Source organism: Ranitomeya variabilis, chromosome 2 (genome assembly GCF_051348905.1).
Source record: "Ranitomeya variabilis isolate aRanVar5 chromosome 2, aRanVar5.hap1, whole genome shotgun sequence".
NCBI classification, from domain to species: domain Eukaryota; kingdom Metazoa; phylum Chordata; class Amphibia; order Anura; family Dendrobatidae; genus Ranitomeya; species Ranitomeya variabilis.
This window is the reverse complement of record NC_135233.1, coordinates 584,263,060-584,282,612: the sequence shown is the minus strand read 5'-3', so window position 1 is coordinate 584,282,612 and position 19,553 is coordinate 584,263,060. Positions and strand designations below refer to the sequence as shown.

The window sequence follows — 19,553 nt, the reverse complement described above, 5'->3', positions numbered from 1 at the left end:
TAGCAAAATCACTCCACAACCTGGTCAGAAAACCCCTCTGTCCAACGCCACTTCTGATGTGTGCACCCCTAACACTCCTAGTCTGCTGCCCCCTGGAGCTCGTGTGAGAACGATCACGTGCGCTGTGTGCTGGGAATGCCTGAAGCAAACGGTCAACAAGAGTTGATTGTTTGGTTGCTAATATTAGTTCCAAGTTCTCATGTGGCATAATATTTTGCAATTTGCCTTTATAGCGTGGATCAAGGAGGCAGGCCAACCAGTAATCGTCATCATTCATCATTTTCGTAATGCGTGTGTCCCTTTTTAGGATACGTAAGGCATAATCCGCCATGTGGGCCAAAGTTCCAGTTGTCAAATCTCCGGTTGTGATTGGTTGAGGGGCAGTTGCAGGCAAATCTACGTCACTTGTGTCCCTCAAAAAACCAGAACCCGGCCGTGACACGCAACCAATTTCCTGTGCCCCCGGGAAAGGTTCGGCATTAAAAATATACTCATCCCCATCATCCTCCTCGTCCTCCACCTCCTCTTCGCCCGCTACCTCGTCCTGTACACTGCCCTGACCAGACAATGGCTGACTGTCATCAAGGCTTTCCTCTTCCTCTGGTGCAGACGCCTGCTCCTTTATGTGCGTCAAACTTTGCATCAGCAGACGCATTAGGGGGATGCTCATGCTTATTACGGCGTTGTCTGCACTAACCAGCCGTGTGCATTCCTCAAAACACTGAAGGACTTGACACATGTCTTGTATCTTAGACCACTGCACACCTGACAACTCCATGTCTGCCATCCTACTGCCTGCCCGTGTATCCTCCCACAAATAAATAACAGCACGCCTCTGTTCGCACAGTCTCTGAAGCATGTGCAGTGTTGAGTTCCACCTTGTTGCAACGTCTATGATTAGGCGATGCTGGGGAAGGTTCAAAGACCGCTGATAGGTCTGCATACGGCTGGCGTGTACAGGCGAACATCGGATATGTGAGCAAAGTGCACGCACTTTGAGGAGCAGGTCGGAGAACCCAGGATAAGTTTTCAATAAGCACTGCACCACCAGGTTTAAGGTGTGAGCCAGGCAAGGAATGTGTTTCAGTTGGGAAAGGGAGATGGCAGCCATGAAATTCCTTCCGTTATCACTCACTACCTTGCCTGCCTCAAGATCTACTGTGCCCAGCCACGACTGCGTTTCTTGTTGCAAGAACTCGGATAGAACTTCCGCGGTGTGTCTGTTGTCGCCCAAACACTTCATAGCCAATACAGCCTGCTGACGCTTGGCAGTAGCTGGCCCATAATGGGACAACTGGTGTGCAACAGTGTCATCTGCCGATGGAGTGGTTGGCAGACTGCGTTCTGTGGAAGAGCTGTAGCTTCTGTAGGAGGACGAGGAGGAGGAGGAGGAGGGGGTGCGAACGCCTACAGCCAACTGTTTCCTAGACCGTGGGCTAGGCACAACTGTCCCTAAATTGATGTCGCCTGTGGACCCTGCATCCACCACATTCACCCAGTGTGCCGTGATGGACACATAACGTCCCTGGCCATGCCTACTGGTCCATGCATCTGTAGTCAGGTGCACCTTTGTACTCACAGATTGCCTGAGTGCATGGACGATGCGCTGTTTAACATGCTGGTGCAGGGCTGGGATGGCTTTTCTGGAAAAAAAGTGTCGACTGGGTAGCTCGTATCGTGGTTCAGCGTACTCCATCAGGGCTTTGAAAGCTTCGCTTTCAACTAACCGGTAGGGCATCATCTCTAACGAGATTAGTCTAGCTTTGTGGGCGTTAAAACCCTGTGTACGCGGATGCGAGGATAAGTACTTCCTTTTTCTAACCAGAGTCTCATGTAGGGTGAGCTGGACTGGCGAGCTGGAGATCGTGGAACTTTCGGGTGTGCCGGTGTACATGGCAGACTGAGAGACGGTTGGAGACGGTATTGTTTCCGCCGGTGCCCTAGATGCAATATTTCCTCCTACAAAACTGGTGGTTCCCTGACCCTGACTGCTTTTGGCTGGCAAAGAAACCTGCACAGATACTGCCGGTGGTGCGGAAAATGGTGGCCTTACAGTGACGGAAGGGATGTTGCGTTGCTGACTAGCTTCATTGGCCGAGGGTGCTACAACCTTAAGGGACGTTTGGTAGTTAGTCCAGGCTTGAAAATGCATGGTGGTTAAGTGTCTATGCATGCAACTAGTATTTAGACTTTTCAGATTCTGACCTCTGCTTAAGCTAGTTGAACATTTTTGACAGATGACTTTGCGCTGATCAGTTGGATGTTGTTTAAAAAAATGCCAGACTGCACTCTTCCTAGACTCGGATCCCTTTTCAGGGATTGCAGACTGAGCTTTAACCGGATGGCCACGCTGTCCTCCAACAGGTTTTGGCTTTGACACGCGTTTTGGGCCAGATACGGGCCCGGCAGATGGAACCTGTTGCGATGTTGATGCCTGCTGCGGCCCCTCCTCCACCTCCGCTTCTGAACTACTGCCGCCTGCACCCTGTTCCCCCAATGGCTGCCAATCGGGGTCAATAACTGGGTCATCTATTACCTCCTCTTCGAGCTCGTGTGCAACTTCGTCTGTGTCACTGTGTCGGTCGGTGGTATAGCGTTCGTGGCGGGGCAACATAGTCTCATCAGGGTCTGATTGTGGATCTGTACCCTGAGAGGGCAATGTGGTGGTCTGAGTCAAAGGAGCAGCATAGTACTCTGGCTGTGGCTGTGCATCAGTGCACTCCATGTCAGAATATACTTGTAATGGGCATGGCCTGTTAAATGTTTCACTTTCTAAGCCAGGGACGGTATGTGTAAAGAGCTCCATGGAGTGACCCGTTGTGTCGCCTGCTGCATCCTTCTCTCTTGTTGTAGTTTTTGCTGAGGAGGACAAGGAAGCGACTTGTCCCTGACCGTGAACATCCACAAGCGACGCGCTGCTTTTACATTTACCAGTTTCGGAAGAGGAGGCAAAAGAGCTAGAGGCTGAGTCTGCAATGTAAGCCAAAACTTGCTGTTGCTGCTCCGCCTTTAAAAGCGGTTTTCCTACTCCCAGAAAAGAGAGCGTTCGAGGCCTTGTGTAGCCTGACGACGAAACTGGCTCCACAGCTCCAGACTTAGGTGGAATATTTTTATCCCCACGACCACCTGATGCTCCACTACCACTACCATCATTACCAGCTGACAATGAACGCCCACGACGACCTCTTGCACCAGACTTCCTCATTGTTTTAAAATCTTAACCAAAGTAACTTTATTTGTTGCTGTCAAACAACTTACACGGTGAGCTATAACTTCAGTATGATTTCAATATCCCTTAACAGGTTGGTGAGACCACAAGGAAAATCAGGCACAATGTTACACACTCTGTTTTCTGTGGCACAAAATCACAGAGATGACACACACGCAGGACTGTCACTCAAGCACTAATGTCAATATTAATCTCCCACCTAATTTATTTATTTATTTTTTTCAGGGAGACTTTAGAAACCAAATAATATTAAAAAAAACAAAAAAATAAATAGCCTTTCTATGGCCCACTGAATGAGAGAGAGAGGTGGCACACCCAGGAGTCAAGACTGGCACACAAGCTGAAAGGGCAATATTACTCTCCCACTGTTTTTTTAAGTTTTTTTTTTTTTATTTTCAGGGAGACTTTAGAAACCAAATAATATTAAAAAAACCAAAAAAATAAATAGCCTTTCTATGGCCCACTGAATGAGAGAGAGAGGTGGCACACCCAGGAGTCAAGACTGGCACACAAGCTGAAAGGGCAATATTACTCTCCCACTGTTTTTTTATGTATTTTTTGTTTTTTAAGGGAGACTTTAGAAACCCAATAATATTTAAAAAAATAAATAAATAGGCTTTCTATGGCCCACTGAATGAGAGAGGTGGCACACCCAGGAGTCAAGACTGGCACACAAGCTGAAAGGGCAATATTACTCTCCCACTGTTTTTTTATGTCTTTTTTTTTTCAGGGAGACTTTAGAAACCAAATAATATTAAAAAAACCAAAAAAATAAATAGGCTTTCTATGGCCCACTGAATGAGAGAGAGGTGGCACACCCAGGAGTCAAGACTGGCACACAAGCTGAAAGGGCAATATTACTCTCCCACTGTTTTTTTTTTTGTTTTTTTTTTTCAGGGAGACTTTAGAAACCAAATAATAAGAAAAAAAATAAATAAATAAATAGGCTTTCTATAGCCCACTGAATGAGAGATAGCACACACAGCAGTGGCACACAAGCCCTGACTGAGGCCAATATTTTTCTCCCACTGATTGATGTAGTGTTTTTGTGTTGAGGTAGATTTTAGAACACAAATCAAGGAAAAAAAAAATGCTTTCTATGGCCCACTGAATGAGAGAGGTGGCACACCCAGGAGTCAAGACTGGCACACAAGCTGAAAGGGCAATATTACTCTCCCACTGTTTTTTTATGTATTTTTTGTTTTTTAAGGGAGACTTTAGAAACCCAATAATATTTAAAAAAATAAATAAATAGGCTTTCTATGGCCCACTGAATGAGAGAGGTGGCACACCCAGGAGTCAAGACTGGCACACAAGCTGAAAGGGCAATATTACTCTCCCACTGTTTTTTTATGTTTTTTTTTTTTTCAGGGAGACTTTAGAAACCAAATAATATTAAAAAAACCAAAAAAATAAATAGGCTTTCTATGGCCCACTGAATGAGAGAGAGGTGGCACACCCAGGAGTCAAGACTGGCACACAAGCTGAAAGGGCAATATTACTCTCCCACTGTTTTTTTTTTTTTTTTTTTTTTTCAGGGAGACTTTAGAAACCAAATAATAAGAAAAAAAATAAATAAATAAATAGGCTTTCTATAGCCCACTGAATGAGAGATAGCACACACAGCAGTGGCACACAAGCCCTGACTGAGGCCAATATTTTTCTACCACTGATTGATGTAGTGTTTTTGTGTTGAGGTAGATTTTAGAACACAAATCAAGGAAAAAAAAAAATGCTTTCTATGGCCCACTGAATGAGAGAGGTGGCACACCCAGGAGTCAAGACTGGCACACAAGCTGAAAGGGCAATATTACTCTCCCACTGTTTTTTTATGTATTTTTTGTTTTTTAAGGGAGACTTTAGAAACCCAATAATATTTAAAAAAATAAATAAATAGGCTTTCTATGGCCCACTGAATGAGAGAGGTGGCACACCCAGGAGTCAAGACTGGCACACAAGCTGAAAGGGCAATATTACTCTCCCACTGTTTTTTTATGTTTTTTTTTTTTTCAGGGAGACTTTAGAAACCAAATAATATTAAAAAAACCAAAAAAATAAATAGGCTTTCTATGGCCCACTGAATGAGAGAGAGGTGGCACACCCAGGAGTCAAGACTGGCACACAAGCTGAAAGGGCAATATTACTCTCCCACTGTTTTTTTTTTTTTTTTTTTTTTCAGGGAGACTTTAGAAACCAAATAATAAGAAAAAAAATAAATAAATAAATAGGCTTTCTATAGCCCACTGAATGAGAGATAGCACACACAGCAGTGGCACACAAGCCCTGACTGAGGCCAATATTTTTCTACCACTGATTGATGTAGTGTTTTTGTGTTGAGGTAGAATTTAGAACACAAATCACGGAAAAAATAAATAGGCTTTCTATGGCCCACTCAGTGAGAGATGGCACACACAGGGATGGCACTGTAGCAGAAATGCCAATCTTAATCTCCCACAAAAAAAACAAAACAAAAAAAAAACAGGGACTGTCCTACAATTACTATCTCCCTGCAGTAATCTAAGCCAGGTATGGCAGGCAGCAATAGGAGTGGACTGATGCACAAATTAAATAAAAAGTGTGGACAAACAAAAAAGATAGCTGTGCAGAAAGGAACAAGAGGATATGTGCTTTGAAAAAAGCAGTTGGTTTCCACAGTGGCGTACACACAGCAATACAGCTATCACGGAGCCTTCTAGGGCAGCCCAATGAGCTACAGCGCTGAGGAAAAAAAAAAAAATATATAGCTTCCACTGTTCCTGCACACCGAAGGTGGTGTTGGACAGTGGAAATCGCTACAGCACAAGCGGTTTGGTGGTTAGTGGACCCTGCCTAACGCTCTCCCTGCTTCTGACGAAGCGGCAGCAACCTCTCCCTAAGCTCAGATCAGCAGCAGTAAGATGGCGGTCGGCGGGAACGCCCCTTTATAGCCCCTGTGACGCCGCAGACAGCAAGCCAATCACTGCAATGCCCTTCTCTAAGATGGTGGGGACCAGGATCTATGTCATCACGCTGCCCACACTCTGCGTTCACCTTCATTGGCTGAGAAATGGCGCTTTTCGCGTCATTGAAACGCGACTTTGGCGCGAAAGTCGCGTACCGCATGGCCGACAAGCACAGGGGTCGGATCGGGTTTCATGAGACGCCGACTTAGCCAAAAGTCGGCGACTTTTGAAAATGATCGACCCGTTTCGCTCAACCCTAGTGAAGACCAAAGAGCTGTCAAAGGACACCAGAAACAAAATTGTAGCCCTGCACCAGGCTGGGAAGACTGAATCTGCAATAGCCAACCAGCTTGGAGTGAAGAAATCAACAGTGGGAGCAATAATTAGAAAATGGAAGACATTCAAGACCACTGATAATCTCCCTCGATCTGGGGCTCCACGCAAAATCCCACCCCGTGGGGTCAGAATGATCACAAGAAAGTGAGCAAAAATCCCAGAACCACGCGGGGGGACCAAGTGAATGAACTGCAGAGGGCTGGGACCAATGTAACAAGGCCTACCATAAGTAACACACTACGCCACCATGGACTCAGATCCTGCAGTGCCAGACGTGTCCCACTGCTTAAGCCAGTACATGTCCGGGCCCGTCTGAAGTTTGCTAGAGATAATTTGGATGATCCAGAGGAGTTTTGGGAGAATGTCCTATGGTCTGATGAAACCAAACTGGAACTGTTTGGTAGAAACACAACTTGTCGTGTTTGGAGGAAAAAGAATACTGAGTTGCATCCATCAAACACCATACCTACTGTAAAGCATGGTGGTGGAAACATCATGCTTTGGGGCTGTTTCTCTGCAAAGGGGCCAGGACGACTGATCCGGGTACATGAAAGAATGAATGGGCCATGTATCGTGAGATTTTGAGTGCAAACCTCCTTCCATCAGCAAGGTCATTGAAGATGAAACGTGGCTGGGTCTTTCAACATGACAATGATCCAAAGCACACCGCCAGGGCAATGAAGGAGTGGCTTCGTAAGAAGCATTTCAAGGTCCTGGAGTGGCCTAGCCAGTCTCCAGATCTCAACCCTATAGAAAACCTTTGGAGGGAGTTGAAAGTCCGTGTTGCCAAGCGAAAAGCCAAAAACATCATTGCTCTAGAGGAGATCTGCATGGAGGAATGGGCCAACATGCCAACAACAGTGTGTGGCAACCTTGTGAAGACTTACAGAAAACGTTTGACCTCTGTCATTGCCAACAAAGGATATATTACAAAGTATTGAGATGAAATTTTGTTTCTGACCAAATACTTATTTTCCACCATAATATGCAAATAAAATGATAAAAAAACAGAAAATGTGATTTTCTGGATTTTTTTTTCACAGTTTGTCTCCCATAGTTGAGGTCTACCTATGATGTAAATTACAGACGCCTCTCATCTTTTTAAGTGGTGGAACTTGCACTATTGCTGACTGACTAAATACTTTTTTGCCCCACTGTATATATATATGTATATATATATAAAAAACGAAACGCGACTTTGGATTACAGATCGTGTACCGCCGACCCGATCCCAGAGTGGGATCGGGTCGGGTTTCACGAAACCCGACTTTGCTAAAAGTCGGCGACTTTTGAAAAGTGCCTATCTGTTTCGCTCAACCCTACTCTCAAGTCAACAATAAGCTGACAGTTAATTAGTTTCAGACCAGAGTGGATGTTTGAATTTGTCAAGTCTTCCTCTAAAGATAAAATCGGAACCTAAATGTATGCGGCACATGGTCAAAGAGGTGTGACCCCCAATTAAACCCAAACTTTTTTTTAACATTAGATTAATTACAAATGGAGAAAAAATGGATGTACACTTTGATGTCTGTTTGGTGTGTCTCAGTCTGTCTCTAGTGTACTGGGCTTGTGTAGTGCTTAAAAAGTGAATTGGTTAACAGAAGACATAGATGACTAGAGTTGGTGAGGATCTATTTGCAAACCCTGTCCAGTGGCCAGTAAAGTAGTCTGTGGATGTTGGATACAAACCTTGAGAACTGCCTCCTATTTCCTGGCATCTGTTACTTTTCTTTTTATTTAGCTGGACTGGTATAACATCTTAGGATTCAGTTGCTATCCATATATTAGCAAGAAAAAAAATTGCATACTTTGCTTTTTCATCCAGCTAAAACAGATTGTATCTGGATTGCTGTTGAATGGAAGACTTTAAGGAGTTTTAAACACCTATTCAAATTGCAATTGCTTAGAGAAGAAGAGGACTTGAACTCTAGTGCATCCCCAGATTAACACCTTGTCGTCTAATGGTGAGATGGAGACCTGGAGTGGTGTACAAGCCACTGTGTCTTGCACCCACTGTGAAATTTGGTGGAGGATTGGTGATGATCTGGAGATGCTTCAGCAAGGCTGGAATTGGGCAGGTTGTCCTTTGCGAAGGACGAATGAATCAAGCTGCATACAAGGTTATCCTGGAAAAACAGTTGATTCCTTCTGCTCAGGCAATGTTCCCCAACTCTGCGGGCTGGTTTTTCCAGCAGGAGACTGCGCCATGCCACACAGCTAGGTCAATCAATGTGTGGATGAAGGACCACCACATCAAATCCCTGTCATGGCCAGCCCAATCTCCAGACCCGAACCTCATTGAAAACCTCTGGAATGTAATCAAGAGGATGATGGATACTCACAAGCCATCAAGCAAAGAAGAACTTGCTTACATTTTTGTACCAGGAGTGGCATAAGGTCACCCAAAAGCAGTGTGAAAGACTGGTGGACAGCATGCCAAGACACATAAAAGCTGTGATTAAAAATCATGGTTATTCCACAAAATATTGATTTCTGAGTTAAAACATTAGTATTGTTGTTTCTAAATGATTATGAACTTGTGTTTTTATTGCATTATTTGAGGTCTGCAAGCACTGCATTTTTTTGTTATTTTGACCATTTTTCATTTTAAGAAAATGAATACAAAACTTATTGATTGGAACTTTGGAGACATGTTGTCAGTAGTTTATAGAATAAAAGAACAATTTACATTTTACTCAAAAATATACCTATAAAGAGAAAAATCAGACACACTGAAAATTTTGCAGTGGTGTCCTATTTTTTGCATATGTATATGTACATACACAAGTATATATTATAGGCTAAAGAAGTATAGTACAGAAAATGTATATATTTTTAGAATATTTTGTCAGTAACATAACATCTGGTAGAAATTCACAAGTGTAAAAAATTAATTTCTGATTTCAATCAGCTTATTACTCAATTTACAGTTGTCTACTGTTTGGTTCATTTTAAAACCATTTACTCAAATTTTGCTTTGTCTAAATCTCTCTAATTTGACATCTGGAAGAAAATGTGAGCAGATTATCTCAAATACACATATATTCTTTGAACCCTGCCATCAAGTGAAATTTAACTACTCAACCTCAAACATTATGTTAATGTCATTTGGACCATCTTATAGCCTTTACTAAAATATCCTTCTCCCTCTGTTCCTTGATGTCTATCAAAACGAGTCATGTTGCAGCATATTTCCTTGAACTTTATGTCTTAAATCTTCCATCGCCAGCTGAAGAAGATGTTAGACACGACAAGCTGTTCATGGCAACTGGGATTTCATAGTGAATAACCCACAGCAACACTGTTTACCTGTTGATTGCCTGAGACAGATGGCAAGAATGTATTTAAGAACTGGAGGAGTCTTCACAATCTTGTGATATTAAGAGAATGCTTAATTACCGATTCTCCGGCATGTGTTTATGTTGTATTTTACTGCAATTATGTTACTTTCCCTATCATTTTAATAATATTTGAAAACTGTATACTAAAGTGCATGGGGGTTAGTGGGCAGTGTGTAAGACTGGATTTAATTTTATTTTACAGATGTATTTTGACAACCGAGAAGAGACATCATGGTGGCCGCCAACGTTTAGCAACTTTTTGTATCATGGTAAGAATAGAAAATGGATAAGTTTATCACAAGTAAACACAAAATGCAGTTTTTAAATTAAAGTCTTTATTATTAAGGGAAAAAGAAATCCAAACCTACAGGGCCCTGCGTGAAAAAGTGTTTGCCCCCTTCCTGATCTTTTTATCTCCTTCATTTTGTCAGGCAGGTCTTATTTATGTGACCTCTTGATTGTGCATAGGTGTGGCAGTAATCGGCCTGTGTGTGGCTAGGGAATTTTAACTCCACTTCCCAAAGATGTGATAAACCACAGATAATTTATGTTTTAAGGGGGAAGGAAGCAATCACTTTTTCACACAGGGCCCTGTAGGTTTTGATTTCTTTTTCCCTTAATAATAAAGACCTTAATTTGAAAACTGTATTTTTTGATTACTTGTGTTATCTTTTGCTAAATTTGTTTGGTGATCTGAAACATTTAAGTGTGACAAACATGCAAAAGAATAAGAAGTCAGGAAGGTGGCAAAAACGTTTTCACACAATTGTATGTTACAAGGATTAAAGAATTGATAATAATGATAAGTTGAGATGGAACGCATTAGTAAATTTATTTACTATGATAGGTCATATAATCATACATAGTGGAGAATTGTAATATGATGTTGTTCATGATTCGAAAACAATCTTTTGATTCATCCTACCCTCAAAGAGCAAAAATAATTTAAATTGTATTAAAAGTCTCAAAATCTTGACAATATAAAGAAACAGGCTAACCTAGGACTTGAGGTATCCACTTTACCTAAGCCATTTGTAGAATTGACTACTTGGTCCACATCATGCATTATTCCCTACTGGTCTATATGGTTGTCACAAGAGGGGATTGAAAACATCAGCTCCTTGTCTAATGGAGCTCCTGATCTACATAGGTGTCTTCATTCACCACTGAGTGACCCATTTGCCCATTCATTTATTGAGCCCAGGAAGAATGGGGCGCAGAAGAGCCTTTTTGATTAAAGTGGTAGCACCACCAATCTATTATTTGTCTATGATACTGTTCTAATGTACTGGAGAACGCCGATCCTGGTTTAGCAGACTTAGTGCAACTATGGATTATATTAATGTCTATTCATTCTTCTTGGATTCTTCAGACACCCATTTGTCCATTCAGTTATTTACCGATCCCAAGACGATGGGGGCACTTAAGTGTCCTTTTAAATGGAGCAATAGTACCACTACTGTATTCATTGTCAATGAGACTGTTGGAGAAAGCAGATCCTGGTCTAGTGGACTTGGTGCAACTATGGATTACATTGGTGTCTTTTTACTCACCATGGATTACCTGGTCACCCATTTGCAAATTCATTTATTTAATGATTCCTAAAAGAAGGGGGCACAGAAGCTCTCTTTTAAATGGGGCAATATCACCACCACTCTATTCGTTGTCTATGACACTGTTAGAGAAAATCAAGTCCAGCTCTTAGCTATCATAGATAGTCCCATAGACAATGAATGGAACAGTGGTGCACATGTGGGACCATTGCTTGATTCAAAAGGGGAACATCAAAGCCCCATTCTCCAGATCAGTGAGGTTCCCAGTCATCTGTAAGATGATAACTTGTATTCTTGGTACATCCCCTTTCAGAATCAAGAGTCTACTTTATTGCTGGGGCATCTTCATTCTTACATATTAGATAACCGTCGGCTGCACGGTGCTTGGGCTGATTTTTTGGCCAACAGTCATCTCAGTTAAATCTCCCATTAACAGGAATGCTCTTTCTGCTGAGTGCTCGTGTGCTCTCTATGAGAAAGCCACCAGTTGACATGTCTGCTGGCCGCATATCTCCAGGAGAACAATGCAATCAGCAGGCCGAAATCAGTCTTGTTCGATTGACATCTTCCTCAACCATCATTGACCAGTGCCACCGTTTGCATTAGATTGCTGACCGGACCCATAAATATCGGTGGGTTTTGCTGACATAATTCTGTGTATGTGGGCCCTTAAAAATAAGGTTGCTTATTTGGAACCAAGAGCATAATTACCAACAATTGTGCCTTACTGCAAAACTTAAAACAAACCCCCCTCACTCCTATGGTCTCTTTGAGCAGAAAAGAGTTCAAGACACAAAAATGTATTTTGTGCTATAACTTTGTGCTGATTTTCAACTGTAAGGGAAGCAGACTGGACATTTTCCCAGATAGATGGCTATCATTGGAGAAGATATGGGGTGGTTGGCACAGACAAGCTAGTTGAGATGACCATAGCAAGTGGATACAGAGACGATGGGAAACAAGGTTTAGGTTCAATCTCTTTTACTATTTTCTTTCATAATCTATTAGTGAGGGTAGATCACCTTGACTATTGATCCTCACAGCAGCTACTACTCCTGTTGCTCTGGTGTCTCCACCAAGGTCAGAAATTCTGTCCTAAAATGTGAAAAAACAATGTACCGTATACATGAATATTAAGGGTAGGTCTAAAGACTGGATATGGCTAAAACACTGTAGCGTAAAACCAAAAAACAATAAAAGACCTTTCTCATATGTCTGTTTAGTTTATTTCAGCAGCCGCGGATAGCTTTATGTTGACTTGCTAGTAGTTTCTGTTCCAAAAATAAATCATATAGAAAATTTCACTTGAAAGCATTTTATAAATTGTTGTTTCTGAGAAAACGCTATTACCTAATGCATTATGTGTGTACGGTGCTCGGAAGGAATGCATAAATCTGTCACAATATGACTATCCATTTTCTCAAAGCTTCAAAAATGGTATAAAATGTTTAAAAGGATTTAATGGATACAGCATTTCCATCTTGGGTTTTAGCCATTTCTCATATTCTTCATACATGCGCTGATTACCTGGTTGAAACATCATTTTGGAATTTTTGACAGATTCTAGAGTCGTATGATGGTTATATAAATTAATGTGGATGGTAGTAAAAAGAACTAAAAGCATAAACGCAACAAGTAAAAAAAAAAAAAAGGTAGAGGATAATAGAATGCTTACCTCATTGCTCACCTGTGCAGCCATGCTTGCTGCTCGCTGTCTGCTTCGCCTCACCTCTTCCTTCCTCCGTTGAGCACTATATCTCCAGACTCTTCACTTTAGAACAGGACTTCTGGCTTTGACCAAGCCTTAGATGTCCTTGTGCACCATGCTGATGTGAAGCACGTCATGACGTCACAATGTTACGACATACATTGTGATGTTTTGTTGCAGCACTGACTTCCAAGTCCTTGCCCCAGAGATCCATGCTCACCCTGCTGATTCGAAGCATGTAATGACATCACAAAGTCAAGATGTACATCATAACCTTACAAAGTGCAGTAACCTGCAAGACCTGGTTGCATCAAGAAGTCCCATTTTAGACTGAAGCTGGAGATGCAGCACACAGTAGCGGAAAGAAGAGGAGCGGAGGACTGGACGATAGCAGCAAGCAGCAGGGGGAATGCACATGTGAGCAGTGAGTATTAGGATATTTTTTTCAGTTTTTTAATCTTTTGGCTGCCTTCTATGGCCAGGTGGCCACCATTTAGCTGAATATGCATGAAGCAAATTACAAAAAATAATAACTTTTTACAGAATAGAGATTTTTTGTAAAATTTGGATAGAATTAATTTCCACTTGAATAAATTAGAACAATCTTGTGCAGAATGCAGCAAATCCATGGATTCAGGGAGACAAAGTAGATATCACATGACAGTCATCTCAGTACCATTAGAGATCACAGGAATTAAGGGAACCCAACATTAATTTGGGGGACACTAAACCAAGAGTAAATCTCTCTCGCACTGGAACCCACAAGCTTCAACATTACAGGCAGGAGCTAAAGCAAATGAGCCACAGACCCTGCAGATGTCACTGGAAGAATTTCATAATAATAATAATAATATCAGTTATATACCACTATTGATTCCATGGTGCTGTACATGAGGGGTAACATACATAATACAAATATCACTTCCAGCAAACAAACTCACAACAGTAGACCGTTACAAAGAGAAGAGGACTCTGCCCTTGACGGCTTATATTCTACAGGATGATGGGGAAGGAGAAAGTAGGTTGGGGGTTGCAGTGGCACTGGTGGTGTTTTTGTGGCAGCATGGTAATTGCAGGTTGTTAGCATTCTTGAAGTGATGATTTTTCAGGTTCTGTCTGAAGGATCTGAATGTGGTGACTAACCGGACATGTTGGGGCACAGAATTCCAGTGGATGGGGGATATTAGGGAGAAGTCTTGGAAGCGATTGGGTGAGGAACAAATAAGTGTGGAGAAGAGAAAGAGGTCTTGGGAGGACTGAAGATTTTGTGAGGGAAGATATCGGAAGATTAGTTCAGAGATGTACAAAGGAGAAACGTTATAGAGAGCTTTGTAGGACAGTATTGATACAGGTTCATCTACTGTATGGAAAAAGTGATGATTTGGCCAATAACATGGCCTTTATCAGGACAGTGGGACTTTCTTAAGAGTAGTGTCTCATGGTGCTGTTGTAATGTACTACTGTGTGAGCGCCACATCTCCTGCCTTGTTTGGTCGATCTTATTTTTGAAGTGTGTGGCAAAGTTGTCAACAGAGATTAGGGACATTAGGGAGGTCAGAGGAGCAGTGGAGGGCAGAGGAGGGAGTTAAAAGTTTTGAACAGCTGTTTGGAGTTGTAGGATAAGGAAGATACAAGGGATGTAAAGTAGTCCTGTTTAGCAGAGGTGAGGGATGATTTGAATGCAAATGTTGCTTGTTGGAATGCGCTAAATTCATCTTGCGAATGTGTTTTCTTCCAACGCTGCTCTGCAACCCTGGACACTTGACAAAGCTTTATAGTGAGGCTATTGTGCCAGGGTTGTCTATTGATTCATAGCACTCTGTCATGCATGAGAGGGGAGACCAAATCAATAGCTGATGTGAGAGTGGCATTGTAGAATGCAGTGGCACTGTCTTTGTTGTGGAGTAAAGGTATGGATGCCAGTTGAATAATAGAATCAGAGAGTGACTGAGTGTCTATATGTGTGAGATTTCTGTGGGGGTACGCTAGTTGCTGGACATGGGTGGCAAGTGAGAAGGACAAGGATGAGAATGTGAGTAGAGGGGAGGTTGTGAGGTTAGATAGGGAGCAGAGTCCGATGAAGATAAGGTATGTTCATCTGTATGGGTGGCTGAGGAGAACTTCTGAGTAAGTCCAAAAGAAGAAGTAAGCAACAGGAGTTTGGAAGCTGCTGACTTGCAAGTGTCAATGGGGATGTTGAAGTCACCCATGATGATGGTGGGAAAGTCAGCAGTGAGAAAGTGAAGAAGCCAGGTGGAGAATTGGTCAATAAAGGAAGTGCATGGGCCTTGAGGTCGGCATATGATGGCAACGTGGAGATTAGAAGGACAGTAGATGCGGACATAGTGGACTTCAAAAGAGAGGGGATAACGGAAGGTAGAGGTAGGATTGGGTTGAAGGTGCAGGTGTAAGAAAAGAGAAGACCCACTTCTCCACTATGTCTGTTGCCAGAGCAAGGAGTGTAGGTGAAGTGAAGGCCACCATAACAGCGCAGCAGAGGAGGCTGTGTCAGAAGGTGTCACCAATGTTTCCATGATGCCCAGGAAGGAAGGATTGCGAGAGGTAAAGAGGTTGTGAATCACATGGAGCTTATTGCAGACAGAGCAGGCATTTCAGAGTACTCCAGAAAGAGGGAGCAGGAGGGTGGGCGTTCATATTAGGTTGGGTGCGATAGAAGAGGGAATTAATGAGAACTATTAGTTGAGGGGTCCAGGATTGGAAGATAAGTCGAGAAGAAGTAGAGAGAGGGAGAGCAGGTGGGAGAAGGAGAATAACCGGCTTGTTTTCTGTTTTAGTAGTAAGATCTGAAATTGAGGAGCAGATTGGCAAATGAGGTCAGTTGGGAAGGTAAGAAGGAAGGAGAGATGATTAACTAGTGATGGGATTTGGGGATAGCAAAGGAGAGTGACGGTTAGTGGAGTAAAAAATGTAAGGGCTAGTGTTGAGCATTCCGATACCGCAAGTATCGGGTATCGGCCGATACTTGCGGGTATCGGAATTCCGATACCGAGATCCGATACTTTTGTGGTATCGGGTATCGGTATCGAAACAACATTAATGTGTAAAATAAAGAATTAAAATAAAAAATATTGCTATACTCACCTCTCCGACGCAGCCTGGACCTCACCGAGGGAACCGGCAGCGTTCTTTGCTTAAAATGCGCGCTTTTACTTCCTTCCGTGACGTCACGGCTTGTGATTGGTCGCGTGCCGCCCATGTGGCCGCGACGTGACCAATCACAGCAAGCCGTGACGTAATTTTCAGGTCCTCAATGCCTAATTCTAGGCATTCAGGAATTTAAAATTACGTTCCGGCTTGTGATTGGTCGCGTCGCGGTCACATGGGCGACGCGACCAATCACAAGCCGTGACGTCACAGGAGGCAGGAGACGCGCGCATTTTTAAAATTACGTCACGGCTTGTGATTGGTTGCGTGCCGCCCATGTGACCGCGATGCGACCAATCACAGCAAGCCGTGACGTAATTTCAGGTCCTCAATGCAGAAATAGGCATCAGGACCTGAAATTACGTCACGGCTTGCTGTGATTGGTCGCGTCGCGGTCACATGGGCGGCACGCAACCAATCACAAGCCGTGACGTAATTTTAAAAATGCGCGCGTCTCCTGCCTCCCGTGACATCACGGCTTGTGATTGGTCACGTCGCCCATGTGACCGCGACGCGACCAATCACAAGCCGGAACGTAATTTTAAATTCCTGAATGCCTAGAATTAGGCATTGAGGACATGAAAATTACGTCACGGCTTGCTGTGATTGGTCGCGTCGCGGCCACATGGGCGGCACGCGACCAATCACAAGCCGTGATGTCACGGAAGGAAGTAAAAGCGCGCATTTTAAGCAAAGAACGCTGCCGGTTCCCTCGGTGAGGTCCAGGCTGCGTCGGAGAGGTGAGTATAGCAATATTTTTTATTTTAATTCTTTATTTTACACATTAATATGGATCCCAGGGCCTGAAGGAGAGTTTCCTCTCCTTCAGACCCTGGGAACCATCAGGGATACCGTCCGATACTTGAGTCCCATTGACTTGTATTGGTATCGGTATCGGATTAGATCCGATACTTTGCCGGTATCGGCCGATACTTTCCGATACCGATACTTTCAAGTATCGGACGGTATCGCTCAACACTAGTAAGGGCAGATGTAAGCATGATGACAGAGTAAGTATGGTGAAAAAGAAAATCTAAGTACATTTGGTCAATTCTGGCATATTTCTGTTGCACACTTAAAGAGCCACACTTCAAGAAGACAGACCTGGTGTTAGATGTTGAGTTCCCGCCGCTGCACAGGGGGAATCACAAACCATGTCCACTGCGGTCTCCCATTCTCCTCCAGCCGCAGTGGAACCTGCTCAGCAGAGACATCGATCCCAGTGCCTGGCTCAAGCTGATACTGTGCACTTGGGTACTTCTACCTAGGCTCTGCCTTTGTAGCCAGCACTGTTCAGCAGTGAGCAGGTGTTTCAGGGACTAAGTCCTGCTTTTACCACACTGAGCATGCCCACAGGATGACCTCCCATTGGAGGTCGGGGGTCACATGCTCAGGCAGTGCTATCCTGCACAATTGCACAAGTTGCTGAATCCAGTTAGCAGTGACCAACAGAGCGGTCCCGTGCACAGATAGTGCGCTTTCCTGGCCCTAGTTAGGGTGGTTAGTGGCGTCCGCCAGAGCGGCGCTGCATGCACTCCTGTGCGGTAAATATTTACTTTAGTTTCCCTGGCACCGCAGTAGCGATGTCGAGCACAAGAGATCTAGAGGGACTCTTACCCTGAGTCTTGGGGCAGAGTTCTGTGTCACCTTGCTTGTGCTCTCTGTACGGTATCGCGGCCCTGTGATGCAACAGGGTTCGCTTCCTTCATACAGGGTGAAGCTAACCCGTGTGTGTCCTCACATTATACCGCCATATAGTCCGTCATTACCAAGCAGCAGGTGTCTTAGCTGCACTGTGGACCCCGGACTGCATACGCACCTTATATAATCTCCAATTATTATTTGGTGCGTTCCACCAGTCCTAACATTACACTAGAGCCAGGGTCTGGCTTGTAATGGCCGACGAACAGCGTCTACACTGGTACATCCAGCAGCTGGAGGGTAGGTTGGCGGCTCTTGAGCGTACAACCTCGGCTGTGGATGTTACCGCGGTCGCTGTTCAGGCTGCTAGCGTAGCTGCAGCCAGTTTGTCCACTGCCACCCCTACTCTGACCTAATCCCGTCTCCCGCTACCTGATAATTTTACTGGTGACAATAAGCTGTGTCGGGGATTCGTGAGTCAGTGTGCCATACACCTTGAGCTTCTGGCTGCACGTTTTCCCACGGAGCAGGCAAAGGTGAGATTTATTGTATCCCTGTTGTTGGGCAGGCGTCCGAGCCCTATGAGGCCATGGAGGTTTCTCGAGCGGGTCCTAAGTCTCGGGCAGCTCGAATACCCATGGTCTGTATTGTCTGCCAACAGTCAGGACATTATACCAAGAAATGTCTACAGCGGCAGGGGAAACGACCACGTCTAGTAACTGTAGGAGGAGGTTTACTAGACAGCGGCGTTTTCCTCCAAATTGTCCTTCAAGGGGACAATTAGCTTTGGCCCTTCCTCTTTTACTTTCGAGCTTTGTGTGGATTCTGGGGCGGAGGGAAATTTCATGTCCACAGCCTTCGCCCAACGGCACACAATACCCCTGGTTATGCTAGCCAAACCAGTGACCGTAAGAGTGGTGAATGTGTCGACACTGCCCTCACAAATTACACACCAGACTATCCCGTTATCCCGACTATCCTGCGAACACACCTTATATCATCTCCAATTATTATTTGGTGCGTTCCGCCAGTCCTAACACCTGGGACTCTAAATTTATAAAGCTTTAGGTGCACATGGAATAGGCCAGGTGGTGTGCACCCTTACATATATGTTATTTATATTCATGGAATAGGCCAGGTGTGAGCAGGGTGGAGGAGCCACGTGGGTGGGGGGGGGGGGATCTAGGCAATTGTGTATTAGCATCAATAAATTGAGGAGATAAACATGCAAGAAACCACATACCAGCAAAAACAGACAGATATAGTGTGTAAGGGAGTCAGGAAATAGGCACAGTGGTTATGCAGCCAGCATACAGTATACTTCATCTGTTTTGCAGGCTCTGACTCCACAGGTAAATTATACTTTCATTGTACATAGCAGTGTATTTCTATATGTCTCTGCATTTTAGAGAGAGAATAACAAATATTTTGTTCTCTATAAAATTACTAAAAAATAATTAAAAACAATTAAAATAATTATTATTTTTTAAAAAAGAACATTTAAAATGACAACATCACAAATCAGCAAATAAAACTGAACATTTGTTGTCCCTGTAATCATAAGGATACACAGAACACAGCGATAAGATTATTTATGGGGATAAGTAAATGGCATAAAAAAAAGGCTTGATTGATATT

General features: G+C 43.6%; 1 long non-coding RNA gene across 1 annotated transcript; it reads right to left on the bottom strand.

Moving 5' to 3' along the window:
* Positions 1-12,366: 12,366 nt before the first annotated feature.
* On the bottom strand, positions 12,367-13,224 carry LOC143809744 (uncharacterized). The gene is made up of 3 exons (XR_013222431.1): positions 13,077-13,224; positions 12,604-12,672; positions 12,367-12,496 (listed from the first exon to the last, which is right to left on the bottom strand). It is a non-coding gene; the product is annotated as an uncharacterized LOC143809744 (long non-coding RNA).
* Between the last annotated feature and the right edge of the window lie 6,329 nt (positions 13,225-19,553).